This window comes from Alligator mississippiensis, chromosome 5 (assembly GCF_030867095.1).
Source record: "Alligator mississippiensis isolate rAllMis1 chromosome 5, rAllMis1, whole genome shotgun sequence".
Lineage (NCBI taxonomy): Eukaryota > Metazoa > Chordata > Crocodylia > Alligatoridae > Alligator > Alligator mississippiensis.
The window spans coordinates 191,520,653-191,538,928 of NC_081828.1; the positions used below are offsets into that span (position 1 = coordinate 191,520,653).

The window sequence follows — 18,276 nt, forward strand, 5'->3', positions numbered from 1 at the left end:
AGGCCTCTATTTCCATAAATCTTGGAAATGCTGGTCTAGTGAGACCACCAGCTCAGAAGTCCACAGCATTTCACTCAGTGACTCCTGTATCTGCACAAACAGCTTGAAGCTGGACTGGAGCATATCATTTTAATATAGGGAGTGGACGTGGTGGTGAAGACCAATGGCAAAATGGCTCCAAGTGGAACTGCCCTGTCCGGTGGAGTGGGCAGATTGGGAAGCACGTGAGGAGCTGGTTGGCTCTGTGGCTATGTGGGACCGGTGGGCCTACAGCTTGCTACCCTTTCATAGCTCTAGGCTCCATGCAGTTGCTGCTCTCCATCCCAGTGCAGAGCTGGAAAGTCCTTCATCCTGAAGAGAGACTACAAAGAAAATGTGAAGCAAACCTCACAGTCTTTTCTGGGCCCTTTCTCCTACAGAAAGGAATGGCCTCTGGGGATGCCGGGGTTCATGAACTGACAGCTGGACTGTTCATACTCCCCCCCTCCCGGTTACCTTGTATTTACATCAACATCCACCCTGAGCACTGTCATCTTCTTATGGTATATTCCAGTACCAGTACAATCTCTCTGTAACGTCTGCCTTTTTCTCAAAAATATTATTAGTATTGATACCAGCATTAAGTGTATTATGAGTAACAAGATGGATGTTTGGCTGTATCAAATGCTCTGTACTGCGGTGGGCTTGATATTGATTAGAACTGTATCCTCACCCTTTGTAATCTTTTCATTGGCCTGCCTTTTAATGGGAGGTTATATGACAGATATTTCTCCCAGTGCCTATAATCTATTCAAATTCCAGCCAGTGAGAGAAAGGAAGTGATCAGTTAACACTTTAGTAGTATCACTTCTACACCCTGCTGATCCTAAGTCCAATGGATATAGCACTGTGTACAAGTACAATTATTACCCATATTTCTGAAGCCCCCAGTAGAGAACTGTATGGGATACATTCACTGGACAAGTTAAGGATGCAGTGGTAGCCTTAAATTTGTAGTTTCCTAAATAAAGAGCCCAATAAACTGTACAATGACTCTTTCTCATTAATCTGAATGAGATTTTTCCTAATGTAAGATTTATAGTTGCAATGCCTGGGTCCTATTAAATAAGTGCTGGCACTTTCCCTTTCTTCCAGAATGGGAGCTAGTACCTGAACAAAAAGCTGTTGTAACATGAAAACTACGAAGTCTGTTCTGATGCCTTTTACCTGTTAAAGTCTGCTACCACCTAACAAAATGTGTATATGAGACCAGTGTAGCTTTGTCACAACGTTGTTTAAAGAACTGATAGATTTCAAAGGCCATTGTATTGAAATTGGTGACTGCTTGCAAATGAGTCTTATTATCATGATACACTATTATCGTCACATGATGCTAAAGTAGAATCACTATAATTTTAAGAAGGATTTTCTACCAAATGTATACATTTTCCTTGGCCGCTGCCAGCATTTCTGTCCAGGTGGCATTAGCTGTAGACACAGATTCCTTTCAGACAGCCAAATCATAGCACTTCTGATTCAGACTTTCTCACGTAGTGTTTTTAGTGGAGCAGGACTAGGATGGCAGAGTTTGGTCAGAGGAGTTAAAAAAATGCATGAGTGACTAAAGGGGTGTACTTGGTAGCCGTGTTGGTCTGAGACAAAAAGACATACAAAAAACTAGAACTCAAAAGGTATAATTTTGGAACCAAGAGTTCTAGTTTTTTGTATGTTGGAGTGAGTAAAATGCACTCTGGTAAATTCTGTCCTTATGTATGTGACCAGGGTAGATTGAGACCCATGTGTGTCTGAAGACAGAATTGCACCCACTTTAACTCCTTGCAGCTGGGTCTGGGGGAAGACTGTAGCTGGTCTGGCAATGTTTTTGCCTGGGCTTACACTTTCAGCCTACGTTGAATTGAACTGGCCTGATGTTTTTCACAGATAACACAACAAACGTAGGATGATTTGATATTTATGTGACCTGTTGGTCTGCCATTTCGGAAGGATTGTCTATTAAAATGTTGCTTAAGGCATAATCCTGGTACCCTGAAACCTGCTTGTGACATAGAGTTCTACTTAAATAACAATTAAGGATGTTATCGCTGCCTGCTCCTGTCATGGTAGGCTGCTTTACAATTTGTAGACTTCCTTGGCTTCACTCCAGCAGCTCCAACATCTGTATAAGCTCCCATGTCAAGGTTTGTTTGGATTTGTTGAAACTTGGCATTCTGGTATGCATCAGTTAGATAACAAAGGACTTCCACTCACCTCAGAATTGGGTTTTCCAACATTCAGTGCTCACCAGTTAAGGGCATGTGCCTCTGTATTTTTCCTTCCGTTGTTTAATCCAGTAGATGACAGTTGCATTTGCAAGGGGTGACTCTGGAAAACAAATGTAGCAATACCACACACTATCTATTTTTTAAGTTGAAAATCATGGCTGTTCCTAATTTTCTTAGGTGCTACACTTCTTTTTGTGGGAACCCATTGGCTTCAGAGGTTTTTGCAAGCTCCCGTAGGACTTTCCAGATGTATTTATTGTACATCTAGTAGATGTAGTTTTCTCTGTTACCCCACAATCATCATCACAATAGATTTTTCTTGTGGAAAAATCCTATAAATCATTATCTTTTGTATAGATTTTTAAAAAAAGTAATCCATGTTACTCTATAGCAGGCATAATTCTTCATTAAGTTCTGTAGCATGGTTCAGAAAAGATAATGCCATCTCTTGAATTGTGTAGACTTGTATATTAATATCTATAAAAACCTATTTAATTTTTACAGGAACTTCATTGTTTTCAGACTTTTATTAAATTCAGTGGAACTTTAGGGTCAACAAGGCAAAGCCCTTACAATAAGTTATTGGTTTTGTTTTTAATGTCTCAGACATAAACCTTGGTCAGTATCTTAGACATAAGTTAACTCCCTCTGTATCCTAGTACAAGACGAAGTGCTGGGCTAGATCTGTTGTTTTGTCATAGCCTTGTTATCATTCACCATTCTCATACCAATGGGTGCCATTTGGGTAAGTTTCCCCCAAATTATTTAAAAAATAGAAAAGCTCTTATATTCACTATGGAACCCCCATCATGTGTGATACAAGGAGTTGTGCTGGACAATACAGCACAGGAAGCATTTCTACATTGCATAAGGGTGGACAGAATGGTTTAAAATCTTTCCATCACTGGTGTCTATAATTATATTCTTTTGAAAAAGGAACTTCAATATGTCATTCTTTTTTACTATAAAAAACACATGTAGGGGGCTTGGGATTGCCCTGCTGGATTGGACTGCAGTCAACCAGGTTCAGACTTAGTTTCTGACTCAGGGAGGTGGGGGAGGAGGAGCAGTACTGCCCACTTCAGCAGAAGAAACCCTGCAGCTGACACAGAGGCAGGATGGGCCAGTCCTAAGGGCCCTAATCTAGGATTTAGACTACCCAGATTCATTTCCCTGCACTGTTACAGACTTTTTGTAAACCATGTGCAAGTAACTTGCCTTCTCTGCACCTCAGTTCCCCATCTATAAAATGCAGATTTCATTTTCACAAGGACGTTGGGATACATTCAGTTACCCCAGTAATGGAGGCCATATTAATGCTGTTGATAGATAACGATAACCTGCTTTTGGGGAAGTTTCGCCCATAATTAGAGACTGGTGGAAGTGCTGAAGCTTGAAGGGCTTTATCACTTCTGAGGTCTCATTTATCATCATTTTCTATTATAAGTCTAGGTATTTTTATTATTCATATTTTTCTCTTTGCTTCTTGTTAAACTCTGGGTTTCAATAGCACCTTGTGGCAATGGGTTTTTTAGTCTGACTAGGCACTATATTAAAAAAAATCCTTTCAATTACTGTTGAGTTTGCCAACATACAATTTAATTGTAGTTGTTTTATCAGAAAGGTGAATAAAACTACCTAATAGACCTTACCTAGTGGTTGACGTTTTCATCAGGCATGGCTGCGTTCATCATCTCTCCTCTTATGCGTTTCCTCTCTCGGATAAACAATCTTATCAGTTTCTCTCTACATGAGAGAACAGGTGAGCTTTTTTTATTATATACATGACATGTTTGGGAGCTAAATTGTGTCTGGTACCTAGGAACATGTGTGCAGCTGTTCCAAAAGTGGAACTGCTCCTTTCAAAGTGTTTCTGTAGTTAATTTAACAAAGGAGGCATAGGGTATATGCATCACTTTACCTACCACCTAAGTTGGATTTATTTCTTCTTTTGCATTTTGTCCATACTAGTGTAACTCCAGTAGGTCAAATGCTGATGACTCGCCATGTAAGCTGTGCCAGGCATGCTGCGCAGACACTTCCCAAAACCCCCGCAACTGCACCACATGCCCCCCACTGCTATGCTATGTAGGTGCGATTTCTCTTTGCCCCCCCCATTGTAATGCATGCCTGTGCAAGCCCCTCCTCCCCCTACTTCTGCCCAATCCCTCCTGCTCATGGCCCTGGACTCACTCTCAGCCCTGTGCGCTGCCAAAAGCGGGAAGCAGCAGCCTGAGGAGGGAGGGGAGAGCCTGGAGACTCCAGCGGCTATTGCAATCCACTCCTCCCATTGGTCTGAGGTCAGGTGAGAGCTTGGAGGTGAGGATTAACCCTTTGCAGGCCACCAGTTGGAGAGCCCTGTATTATGTGATTCTGGACTTAATCCAAATTTATACTGAAGCAGCAGAGAGTAGAAAGTGCCTTATTGCTTTGATAGTATTCAGATTTAGAACCCAATCCTACAAGATACTGAGCATCTAGGAGTTGCCAAGCACTGTCAAGTACCACTGAAGTTAATCAGAGTTAGAGGTACTGGCTCTTCCTAGCAGTTAATCAACATCTTTCAGGGTTAGACCCACCTGCCTTGGCCAATGAGATGCAAATCCAGGCCATTGTTTTTATCTTTTGTTGCATAGGTTTATTTTCCTCATTGCAATTACGCATTGTGGAAACCTTTGTCACATGACTCTTAATGAGATTCACACCCTTTGCTCATGTATTATTTCCATGTTTATAAAGTCAGGAAGTCCACTCTGGTGACTTGGTCTGTACTTGAAAAATGACTCATTACTGACAGCAGGGGTCAACATTAGGTATAGGTGATCCAATTATTGACACCTATTGTCAACAGGTAATTTTTCAATGAACACAAGGCTGATGGCTAATCTATACTACAGTGTTTTACTCAGCTACACTCTGAGTGCATCTACACTCAGACATCCCCTGAACCATCAGACCTCGCAGCTGAATTGCACCATCTCTCTCCAATGAAGGAAGGCTTGTGCTACCATGTGGCAGGTGACAGAAGGCACATGTACACCCTTCCACACCTTCAGCAACTGGTTCCTTCCCAGGGTGCATTTCACACTTGGGCAGCATAACTGCTGAGTGGTGCTGTGTGGTAGGGCTGTGTGAAGCTTCGGTTCCTGATTCAATTCAGCGGAAATTCGGCCTGATTCGGTGGCTGAATCTCTGAATCCAAATCAAATCAGAGGACCCTTTAATCTCTGTGAATCAAATCGGAACCCTCTGAATTGATTTCAGAGAGATTCAGGAAGATTCAGCAATTCGGACATAGACACAACTTTAAATGTTTTTTCTATATACCTCTAGGTAGCTGGCAGCTTGTGAACGCTGCATTGCTGGGGAGCACAGAGCATCCCACAGGAGTGCGGGGGGCTCCCCAGCATGCTTGGCAGCAGACCTGGAAGTGGACCAGAAGCACTTCAGCCACCCAGGTGCCTCCTGGGTCTGTGGGGGGCACCCGGGGTCCCCCTGCAGCCAATTGCCAAGCTGGGGGTGGATGCAGGGGGGGCCCCAGTGTGCTCCCCAGCGGACCCAGTACTTCCAGTTCACCTCCAGGTTCACCACCAAGCACATGGAGGGCACCCCCCACACTCCTGTGGGACGCTCCATGCACCCCAGCATCGCAGCATTCATAAGCTGCACTGGTACCTTTGGGTATGTAGGAAAAACTTTTAAAGCTGTGTCTGTGTCTGAATTGCTGATTCTCCAAATCAGCATCAAATCTTCAGATTTGGATTTGGTTGAATTGAATCAGGGACAGTGATCCAAATCAACGAATTGAATCACTGTCCTTGATTCATGCCAAATCCGAATCTACATCAAATAGGCCCCACTTCGCACACCCCTACTGTGTGGACCTGTCAGACATGCTTGGACCTGCATGTAGTCAAGCAGTGTGGCTCCTGTCTTCTGCCAGAAATACTGATGGCAGAGGCAAGGGTAAGTATAGGCATAGCCCCAGTCTTCTGCCTTAACCTCAAGATCATTTCTGTTCCCTCCTGGTCTGATAGGGACAATAATACTTATACCTCCTTGCCTCTCATGGGTATGTGAGATACACATCTTCATATTAGAAAGTTCTTTAACATACTTGCAAAAAAGATGCTCTAAGAATTATTGTAGCAGTAGTTAGCCCATTACATAGTGCTTTTAGAATTCAAAATGTTTCTCAAGCCTGAAACATTTAAACAATCATGTCAGCCACAGTTCTAGCCCTGTCTCAAGGAATGAGTATTTGTTATGGAACAAAAGTGCTTTCTTTAAATGGAAACTCTGTTCTTGACTGGTTCCCTCTTAGACCTCATGTTTATTTAGCACTTGAGGGACTTGAGCACTTTCCACACAAGTTTTAGTAGAGAAAAATTGTTTAATTAATTATTGTACTACACTATCATTCTTCTACTGGTATCCCTGTTTGTGCAGCAAAAATATCCAACTCCCTCCCAGTGATGAGGACACAGATATCTGACACCTCCTTTGCAACACTGGTGCGCAGCCCCAGCCAAGGCCAAAGACTGACAGGGCTTTGAAGGTAAAAAACGTCTTCCTGTAAAGTAGTCCTTCTGAGTTAGAATTTGCCAACCACTGCAAAACTGCTGTGCTGCTGCTGCAACCCATGCTGTATCAGTTCTGTGACTTATCAGAGACCTTCATTCCTCTCAACTTCCAATCCAGCACCTTTCTAGAGCAATGAATGCATATTACACTCTTTCTAAAGAATGATCATTAAAAAATACCTTGAGTTTGTTCCTCACCGCTCCAAGACACCCACACACCCTTCTGGTCTGCTCATTAAACTGTTCAGGAAGCTGTTAAAACAGTTAAGAAACTGAATCTAAATGACCAGGTCAAAATACTGCTAAAAACAGCAAACAACAGACAAATAAAATACATCTCCTTTCAATTTCAATGCCTTCCCTTGACATAACTATAAAATATTCCAGACTACCATGGTCCAAATGAGAAAGGTGCCAGTTCTATAAACAGGTGGTTATTGACCAGATGGGTCATGTGACCTGCTTTTCTGCAAAAACTTAATAGTAATTTTGTTTATGAATAGCATGTGTTCCAAGAAAGTTTAATATGTTGTGGCTATAATGCATCCCATATAGCATAGAAGTGGGGGGAAAATAAGGATGGATTTAATACTACATCTGTGGCTAGTTAGTTATGGTAACCTCCAGGTATGTGGTGGTTTCAGCATATGCTCCAAAATACATTCCAGGCAATGAGAACCATAGAGCTGTACCAATATTTAAATGAAACTTTGATATGCTTACTCATTTTAAAAACTAAAAAGTGTTTCTGTCTTGTATCACTCCTTAAACACTTGCTGGTCCCATATATCTCTTGCATTTCCAACCAGGCCCTGTTTTGAAAGGTCACTTCCAAAACAGATGTAACAAAGCTAATAACAAGCTTAGCAAAAATGCAAGAAAAGTACTTACCCTGAGCAACAAAGCTGATGATGGAACACCAGCAGCAAACTTTGGGATATGGTAGGTGGAAAGAAACTGCTGAAAGCCAAGTCCCAATGTGATTGAAATCACTACTAAAGCTCCCATTGACTTCCCATGGGCTTAAAGCAGCAAGAGTTTACACTGAACACTGCAGAGCTTCTCCTTCATTCATCATTTAGTATGTCACCCATCAGTGACATGGGTATCAATGGCTGGAGTAGTTGTTCCCCATTTTTTCCACTTCCAGTTTGAGTCATACTGCTATAACTGAATTTGTGGAGTTCATCACAATGCTTATTAAGTGTCACAAACCCCAGTTTGGGATCCACTGGTCTAGAAGAAGCAGGATTGCTGCTGCTACTAAAGTGCTGGCTGATGTAGTTTGTTCTTTCCCTCTCCTTACCTTCTTGCCCGTTGTTTCTTACATTTGGCCAGTTTTTTCTGGATCTGTATGTCTTAGCTTTGGATGCAGCAATTCTTCTGTGGGCCCCTTTCATATACTTCTTTCACTGCCATGTTTTGTCTTTCTGGACCCATTTTATATCTGAAGCTTTCAAGTGCTAAACCACCACCCTTCTCTCCAGAAGTCAAATTGAGCCAGGAGGGGGAGCCTTCTCTACAACAGCCAAGGCATGGTGAAGGACTGCACAGCCAGGCTAGGAATGGATGAAGCTTTCAGCATGAAAAGCAGAGCTGCCCTCCTCACCTCCCACCTTTCATGACTCTCCTTTTAGCTCCTGACCTTATCATTGAATTAATTATAGGGATTGCAGAAGGGCTAGAGGCCCCCACTAAGACTTAGAGTCTCATTGTTCCAGGCGTAGTAACATGTAGTAAGAAACAATGCCTACCCTGAAAATTTTGCATTTTAAATATGCAAAGGATGAGAGGAAACAGCAACAAAGTAGCTGTGTCATAGTCTGCAAATCAGTGGCAAGACCAGGTCTAGAACCCAGATTTCCCAGGTGCCTCAGCTACCTGGTCATCTTTTCTCAATAAGAACTTTCCCTAAAAGGTACTTATTACATTTGCCACCAAAAATCATGATTCAAGGCAGGACCAAATAATCAAATTAGCTTCTTAGGAACCTCACAAATCTTGTTTCTTGCATATTCCCTGGACCATTATGGCTGGCCACACCAATACCACAGCACTCCCAGGAGAATGGACTTGAGATGTTAACATCTATTACCTTTAATTTTAATATCTGCTTTCCAGTTTCTGAGCATTTAATTATGCACCATTCACATGTTCAGGCTTTGCTATGGAACTGGGAGAGCTAGAAACTTAATTATTTTAAAACTGAAAGCTGAAATTCTCACTGTCAGGAGCTAAGACTTCCAGAAAGAAACATTAACTATTGAAAGACTCAGGAGAAAATTCAGAGTTTACATCACTGTACCTCCAGAGCAACTGCAGATCTAAAACTTCTGGAAAATAACATGATAAAAAAATATTTCCACCCCTCCAAGATGTGCTGAGTAGCTGATAATCTGGAGCATTATCTGCTTGTGTTGTACTGGATGTAGCATTAACTCCTGGGCCAGGTACAGACATTACACTTTTATCAGTCTAACTGATCGGAAACTGATTTATACCTATAACAGAACATAAGTTTGGCATAGGCTGGTTTTAAAATGGTGGAATCCAGGTTAAGATTTCCCCCCCCCCCCATGCAAATGTGTTTCTGTTCACTACTGATCTAAACTACACCACTTACAGAAAAACGCATACTTTAAATCAATTCTATCTCAGTTTTTTTAAATATCTGCACCTAGCCCCAAGGACAAGAAAAGACTCTTCCTCTTTTATCCACACTAATAGGCTAGAGAGAGACATTCAGAAAGCCTGAGCCTGAATTGATTCAATCTTTGTAAGTTAGTCTAACCTGGCTAGGCTGAATCACTTTATAACTGAACAGACATCCCAGCAATGCAGGCACATGCCTGCAGTGGCTCAGGCTAGAAGCTGGGGGGTGCTAGAGCAGCCCTCCCTTCCCTTTGGCAGGACTGAGCTGAGGGGGTGTGGCCAGGCTCTGGCAGGATTAGGGAGAGGTCCCCCCCCCTTTGCTAACAGAGCATTTATCAGCTCTGTTATCAGCATTTATCACCCCATTGGAAAACAAACAGCCTCTCTCATTAGTTCAAACTCTTTTTAAACAAGAAAGGAAGGAGGGACATTACCAGTTGAACTGTTGATTAGCTGCAAAAAGCCCTAAACCAACACTGCTGTCTGCCACAGCATGGACCATAGCCAGCATGTGGTCTACTAGCTAATGCTGAGGTGTCTGTGTAAGGCAAAGGGGACAGGGGATCCCTGCTTAGCAGGGAGTGGTGTGGAGAGGCAGAGAGCAGGAGGAAGCCAGGCAGATGCTACTGTGCCTGCAAGTCTCTGCCAGAGCTCCAGCCAGGGAGCAGAGGGAAGGGGCCAGCTTTCTGGGCACCCAGAGAGCATGCTGGGATGCTGAGGGTGTCTGATTTAACTTAAACCAGGAAGGGGTCTGGGACAGATTGCATAAACTGGTTTGACCCAAATCAGTTAAATCAGATACTACAATCAACCAGATTTCTCTCAAACCAGTTTCAGCCATTTTCAAACCAGTTTATGTGCACTGAATGTCTGTTCTATTACAGCTTTAAACCAGTTTCTGATGACTTAAACTGGTTTATGCGTAATGTCTGTCCCTAGTCATAGTGTTCAGTACGTAGTTCTCCTCTTCTGGTTTGTCAGCTCTGGCTAGCTCTTGTATTGCCAATCCCTTGAGGACTATGCTATAGTGGCAGGAAGCTACCAGACCTGGAGTGAGAGGTGCTTTGTATAGTGCATACTAAACCACACGACAAAAAGTAAATGGGGCTGGGGCGCAGGAAGGAGCACTGCTTCCCAGGACTGCATTCTTGTCACTAAAAGATGACACAGGATAGCAAACAGCTCCTGGTGTATTTAAGATTACACACGTGCAAATTACATTCATTATCCCAGAAAGGTCTCTGCATGAGGCATCAGTTCTGGTTATTTCCTATTTACTCTCTCTCCCAGTTTCACAAGAAGAGGTTTAAATAATTGTCCCAATTTTCAGCCCTCTGCACTTATGACAGATTATATTAATCATCTCATCACAGAGTATCTGTTCCATGCCTTTTGTGACAACAGCCCTATGGCTTTCATGAAACCATTTAATTTTTCTATTATATATACCAGTAAGTGACCTGTGGGACATACAAAAGAAGTGGAGTTTTTTTCTGAATAACCTATGAAACAAAACTATGACTTTGATCCAGCAGATAGTAGACCTTTATTTAACCTCAGGCCTGTGATATGTCCCATTGAAGGTAGTAATGTCCAATGGAAGCTGGCAAAAGTTCTCCTGTGTGAAAAGTTACACACATGCATGAATGCTTGCAGGATCAAAGACTAATTGTTAGATTATAGCAAAAAGCAAAAAAAGGCCAGGAGATGGATGGTCCTACAGCTACAGCATCAGGACATTTACATTCTGTTCTTGGCTGTTCTGTAGACTCCTGGGGTGATCTTGGATAAGTCATTTAACCTCATTGTACTCTGTTTCTCCAGCTATTAAATGGAGCAAAGAACACATACCTGATGGGGTTGGGTAAAGCCGAAGTCATGGATGTGTTTGTTACAAGTGCTTTGGGAGCCTGGGTGGAAGTTTCTTCAAAGATGTGAAGCAGCACATAAACCTAGGAAAAAATTAAGTATATGATCCACAAATATATTATTTGAAAAATGTTATTAAATATTCAGATTAGCCATCTATCTCTGCAGCCAGAACAAACGGTGGGAAGATACAGCATCAAATAATCTATTTTAAGACAATTCATTAAACCAATCAGATAAATCATTCAAGTCATATTTATTGGGTATGGTGAAACCAGAAACAGATGGAACCAGTATTACAGGCAAAGGGGACTTTAAGAACACAGAGCCATGTAGTAACTTTCTTTGGAGAAACTTCCAGTGGGTTGATTTGGAAGCGTAGGGTTGTCTCTCCAGTCATCACTTATGTGCTGTGATTACCATCTCCTGCCGCTAGTCTCCAAACTCCCAAATGCCCCAAAAGCACTTCCCTGGACAAGAAGGGATCCCTTTGATGTCTTGTCCTGGGTGGCAGCCAAGAGTGCCGGAGAGAGTTCTAAAAGCACATCCTATTTTTTCTCTTGATAAACTATAATCTTCCTTCCTACAGAACCTCCTTGCACAGGGAGGGCGAATGTTTTTCTTATGAACTGTACAGTGCTTACTTACTCTGCAGCTCCTGGGGGGGAGTTGGGGGTGATTGTTTGTCTTTTCAAAGAAAATAATATACTCCACACTCAAGGATGTTCCCAACAAGCCTGCTGTTATCAGAACTGGCGGCTGGTGCGCCTGGGTCAGGCCTTTCTGCTTTTTGAGTGTTATTTTTCTGGGAGGATGCTACATGCGGAAGTCTGGCTGACTCAACTTCATAGCTAGATGCTATGCAGGAGGCCTGTGAAGGCGTGCAGCTATGACCAATGGGGGTTTCTGCTTGAAGCTAACCAGGCACCCAGCTCCTCAAATGCTTGGTTTTATTTAGAATTCAAATGCATTGAGCTTGCTTTACCACCTGGAAGTGTTGCATGGGACATGCACTTTCCACCACAGCAGTAAGCATGTTCGCAGCAATGGATTAAAGCTGGATTCATGGATCTTTGATTCCAGGCACAAGGCTAGGAGGAAGCCCATGAACTCAACCTGCGAGCTCTGGGCCCTGCTGTTCTGCATAGGCAGGTCCTTGGGACCAAAGAATGGATGTTTTGGAAACATTTTGAAGTATGGATGTCTATCCAAGAACGGGGTAGAATGAGGGGCCATTACCACATCAGGAGACCCAACAGCTCCTGGAGAATGTGATAGGTTTGCGGGTCCTTTGTGTAGACTGGGTCAGAGCTGCAGTCTATCTCACCCAGGCACTGTGGGTTCATGCCAATTACATTTGAAGTTAATTTTACATATATGTGTATATACACACACAGTTCCAATCTGCAGCACAATAGCAAGAAAGTTTTTAATCCTGAGGGGATAAGCTACTTCCTATGGCTAAAGCATTGTCAGAGATGATAATGAAATGATCCGATGGAATTAAACAGCGGCAGTGCCACCTGGATTGAAATGAAAGGGATAGACTCCTTTTTCCTAGAAACGGGGTCTCTGAAAACTTGAAGGAAGCTTGAAGCTCACTTCAAAGTCATTAAGCTGCTGGAGAGGAGAGGAAAGGCAAGGCAGGCTGCCCTCAACTAGGCATGCTCAGCACTGGCTGCTTCATGCAAAGCACTCTCACAGTACTCCCCAGCGCAGAGGACAGAAGCAAGCATGACGGAGCCACTTGGTAAGTCACTGACCTGTTCTCTTATTACATCTCCCAGCTCCAGCCAGTTAATTTCATTCTGAAATAAGATTTCAAGAGAACTGTCTGAGCGACTTTGCTGTTTCTGTTTTAAGGCATGCTGCAAAAACAAACTGCCCCACTGCAGAGCTGTCATGTAGCTGCCAGCGATGAGAACTTTCTCATCTTTTCAAACTGTGGTCTCTGCTCTATCCCAGAGGTCTGAGCAGAGAGATTCTCTACATGCAGCTTGGACACTTTTCAAACAGATTAATAATTTTGCTGAAGCAGGAACAGATTATATGATCTCCAGTCAAGTTATTTGAGTACCAGTGAAGAATGAGTTTTATGATCCACTTGGCTTTTGCTGTGGACTAGGATCTCTGGCATGTGCTTCTCTCTCAGCCTGGGGGAAATTGGGGCAGAAACCTAAAGACTAAAACCACCTAATGTGGGTTTGCAGTTTGCAGCTCCCCTTGCTCTTCTATGCTTTTGTGGAATCCGAAGCATAAGAGAAGGGTTGCCTTACCCGTGCAACCCTAGAAGCAGTCTTTTTAAGTCAGGCTTTTGCTCAGTTGCATGCTTCTAAGGACTCTTCTCAAGTAAGTACAGCCAGGGCTCACTTCCAGTGGCCTGCTAGGTAGTTGATGAACTGACCGTTGCTTCAGTGGATTCGATTTCTCTACTGATAGCCTTCCATTGTTTATATACATTTTTTGACTGTTTTTGACTTCTTAGGGGATACATTAGAGAAATAATGATGTTAACCCCAGGTTGCTGAAAGTCCTGCCCCTCACAGAGTGAATCTAATGCTTTAGGGATTAGGGTTCAGTAATCCAAGACTGAAATCTAAGAAGTGCTTGTGTGCGTGTCTCCTTGCTAGTGCCTGGCTGCTGCATCCCTGGAGTTCTCCTGCCGTGTTTATTGTTCCCAACTAAACCCTTGTAAGGGAGATGCTGTAAAGATTGTTTATTGAGCTTGATGGCCAGCCTGGGTCTCTGATTCTCCAGGCATCTCTCCAGATGTAATCAGTTTAGCCATAAAGTGCCACACAATTTCTGTCATTTTAGGTGCTTTATAGCAGACATGAGGGCTTTACTGCAATACAACCAGCTTGGTGGTATAAAGGCATTAGCTTCTTGCCAGTAACAACAGAAATAAAAATGCTTTAAAGACATTTGTATATTTAAAAAAACAAAGTATCACACTGAAGAGCCATCACTAAAAGCTTCAATTACTCTGTATGTACAGGCAAGTGACAAAATGGGTGACTGGCTGATAACATGCAGCTACTACAAAGCTTAAATTTGTTCTGTCCCCCACGTAATAGGTGAATTAACAGCAAACATGCAGATTGCAGGCATTTTGAAATGAGATTAAAAGAGTTTAGCTAAATCCCCAAATCTTGTAAAGTATGTTTGTCTGTTTTTAAGGTCTATATAATTTTGTCCGTTTCTGAACAAACCTGAAAAAGCCCATGAAGAAATCTAATCTCTCTTTTATTCTTTCTCTCTAGTTTTTGGAGTTCTTTTCTGCTCTGATATTGCATATCTTTTTTTCCCTCCCCATACACCCTTGTTGTCTTCTTCAACATGGTGTATGCTGTGTTGTACTACCACCTTTGACAATTTCATAGGATCTCCATTGCTGCTCATGTCACTTTGCACCTGTTAATTCCAGTCTTCTCTCCCTTTTAACAAACTTTCTGCACCGGAGACATGGATTCTTTACTAAGGTCAAAGGCCCTGATTTAGAAAATATGCCCCTGCTGACACGCTTTTAACCATGCTGCATGAAGAAACCCATGTCAGCATCTGTCTTCATAGCAGCTTGTCTTAAAAAGGAAAATTAAAACATGATCATAAGAATCTTAGGCTATGGTCACACAAATTACCCATGCAGCTTCACCTGTGCTCAAATGAGACCCACTGGCTTTAGCTGGAGGGGTGAGGGCTGTACTACACAAGGCTGCAAACATTTACCTCTGTTCTATTACTTACTATTATAAGGGTATTGGCACTGATGCCAAGCAGGCTCAATTAACTGTTACAACAGAGAAGAAAAAAAGCTGCAGCTTTGTGTAGTATGTTGAGCTGAACATTGCATTTGATAATTGTCTCAGAATAGCTGAGAATAGTAGTGCTCAACCTTTCTGGTGTGCAGACTCGATGAGTGGGGTGCAGCTGGTACATGGACTGGAGCCATGAGTCGAGCTGGGCCCAGCCCCATGTACTAGGTACGACTGTGGACCAACTCCACCAGCTGGACCTACCTGGCCTGTGGGGCGCTGTTATTTGGCCTGTGGAGCTTCCCAAGTGTCCAGAAATTTAGCAGCAGCAGAGCGGTGGTAGTGTTGTTTGTTGTGGGCTCCCAGATTGCTCTGAGCAATCATTTTGATCTGTGTTCCTGGTTAGTGCCAATGAGATGCATATCTCATTTTCTCCAGCCCCGCTCTTTAGCTGGAGCGTTTTTCCTTTCATTTTATTTAAGTTTCTGTTCCAAGGCAAAAAAGGATGTTACCACTTGTTATTGTTATTAATAGACACTCGGAAAACAATGATCTTCCAGTTTCAGGCTAAAGTAGATCGGGTGAATAAAAGGAAATGTTGCAGGAGCAAATACAGTTAACAGCAACTGCTATAGAGCTTGTTATGCCAAGGCATTTTGTACCATTTAATCACTTGGGCTCTGGTTCCGCCACCCTTATTGCATGCCCATGATTCTCCTCCGATATGGGGGAGATGGGAGTGGCCTTACCCAGCCCTCTTCCCCAGTGCATAAGCCAGCACAGGTGATTTGTCAAGGAATGGGGGTGGTAATTTGGAAAGGAACAGAGGCAGATTACTGTCTCCTGGAGAGCCATGGGGAGTGAGTAGGGCAGCGACTACCTGAGGCGTGTTTCCTTCTTTCCCTGGCAGCTCCTTGGGTGGGACAGCATCATCCTACCCCAAGTACAAAGCAGGTTGGTAAAATCTCTTGCCCAGGCTGGGGCCCCGGGTTGTGTCTTCACTTCCATTTCGATTATTCCGAGTTGCTGGAATTAGATTCTATAACATGCTCTTCAGTGTTCAGGAAATACTTAGTGGACTGCTCTGTCTGCCTTGAGTGTGTGTATTAAGCATTAGTAGATTATAGTGGTATATTGCTTTTAAGTATGTAATTTGACTAGTCTTTCATGACCCAATGAGCACATAGAAAACAAAACAAGGATACATTGTTCAATGGGTGTGCAAAAAAGTTTTCTGCTTAGCTGCCTAATTAGAGAAAGATCATTTAAAATAATTCTCCTGACTGTTCCAGCAATGACAATGCTACATGCAAATTTGGTTTTGCGCAAAGCCCATTTGTTTGGAGGCTGATGCATTTCTAAATTTCTCGGTCATTTTTGAGCATAGGCAAGTTCCTGCCCAAATCAGTTCTAATGACTTTGGCAGGAGTCCATCCTAATTAACCTTGAGGAAATTTAGTGGTGGGAGAGCGTGGTATGAAACAATTGTTCTCTTGTAATTTTCGCAATGTGCTGACCCAACCAGGAGTTATGTCTCTGAAATCTTCTGGGTCTTTGCTAACCCAATGCAGCAGTTTGTTTGTTTTTAACAGATGTTGTTTTCCTCTACTTCTGAGTGGAAAGGGTTATCTCACTTGCTAAACCTTGCTATTGTGCTTTGTTTCAAGAGCCTGTGGACTTGCAGAACACTGGGAAAGTTTACTCACTAGTTCCGGCTACAAAAGAAAGGGTGGTCAGTCTTTCAACAACGTGGATATGATCTTTAAGATCTCATAGGAGGTTGATGGGATCTTTTAACATCTACAGTAGTGATAACTGGCGGTTGTTGATTACACCAAACAGTGAAAGATGGCTGTGGTACAAGTTGCCAAAGTATATCAGGATTGAAATATTAACATGCGTCAGTGATTCCTTGGACAGTATTAAATGAATGTAGTATGCTTAGAATATGAAGTATACTGGCCTAAATTTCCAAGCGTGGCCGCTAATTTTCAGTGCTTCAATTTGGGGTGCAAAAGACACCAGTAAATGTCATAAGGTAGACATCCAAAATCAGTAGCCATTTAGGAAAGTCAGGATGCTCTCTCTTCCTCTACACTGCTAACACTTTTCTAGTCAGTCTCTAAGGAATCTCAGCACAAAAAAATTGCCACCATAAACCCTTGCTTAAGGCTGCCTGATGATCAGTGGCATATTATGAACTTACAATTTAGTACTCCTGAACCTCAGGAGTACATATATGTTCACTAAACCCTGAATCTTTTACACAATTACTATGGTATTAGGATCTTGCAATGAACAAAACAAAAGCTATTGTGTGAATGCATGGCAGAGTGCACAGACGTGAGAAGTGGATGCAAGGGGCATTTATGATCCAGATATAGAGCTACAAGAAGGCTGTTGCTTCTCTAGAAAAGTATGCAAAATTAATGTAAAACAAATAGTGAGAGAAGAGAGGCTGGTGGATAAACAGAAGGAGCACACAGGACTGTGCTCACCACCACACAAGATCTTCATCAGTCTAAAAGAAAGGGATGCCACACAGCCCTAGGGATCATCAAGGACAAGCCACCAACTGCATTTGTGAGGAGGAGAAAGTGTTTGTTTGTAGGGTTTTTTTTCCTTGAATCCTGGCCTGAATGGCTGACCAATCCTGCTGTGATTAGTGGAATGCTAATGTGTGTAATCCTTTTGATCATGGTGCCCAAGCTTTATAACCCATGTCGCCGTCATCTCAAAGTAGTCCAACTCTGTGATGGATTCCTTATTAAAACACTCCACACTTCAAAAGATTAAATGCAATTATTATTGTGATCTCTCTGTGTTTTGCCCAAACTAAGTGCTTTTTCTATCAGTTAAAAAAAAAATTAAAGAAAAAAAAGAACCGCATATTTTAGTGTGGGAACAATTTATTCAGGCTTTGCGTGGAGGTATTTTAAGTGGAGCTGTTGGCATTCAAGGTTTTAATTTTAAGACACAGTCAAGAAATGCAAGTACTGTGTTTTGTTGCCCTGACAAATTTATTCCTACAAGGTGGCATAAACAGCACAAGAACACCCAGTTCATTTTTAAAACATGTTGTCTTTTATAGCTTGTTTTTTTGGAGGGAAAGGAGTTGGCTAATCCCATTGTTTGATAAATGTACTTTACTATTTA

The 18,276-nt window shown here is 42.4% G+C and overlaps 1 protein-coding gene across 7 annotated transcripts in view; it reads left to right on the forward strand.

Moving 5' to 3' along the window:
- JCAD (junctional cadherin 5 associated) overlaps positions 1-18,276 on the forward strand; it is a 151,669-nt gene that overhangs the window by 88,056 nt on the left and 45,337 nt on the right. Inside the window, exon 1 of one of the 7 annotated variants that reach the window (XM_019498222.2) lies at positions 6,720-6,819. The exons of 5 other annotated variants lie outside the window; for them this stretch is intronic. The gene's annotated coding sequence lies outside the window, so the exon portion shown is untranslated. Of the gene's footprint in view, positions 1-6,719; positions 6,820-12,919; positions 13,116-18,276 lie in introns of those variants that run through there. One more of the 7 variants, XM_014609041.3, reaches the window with a different exon arrangement.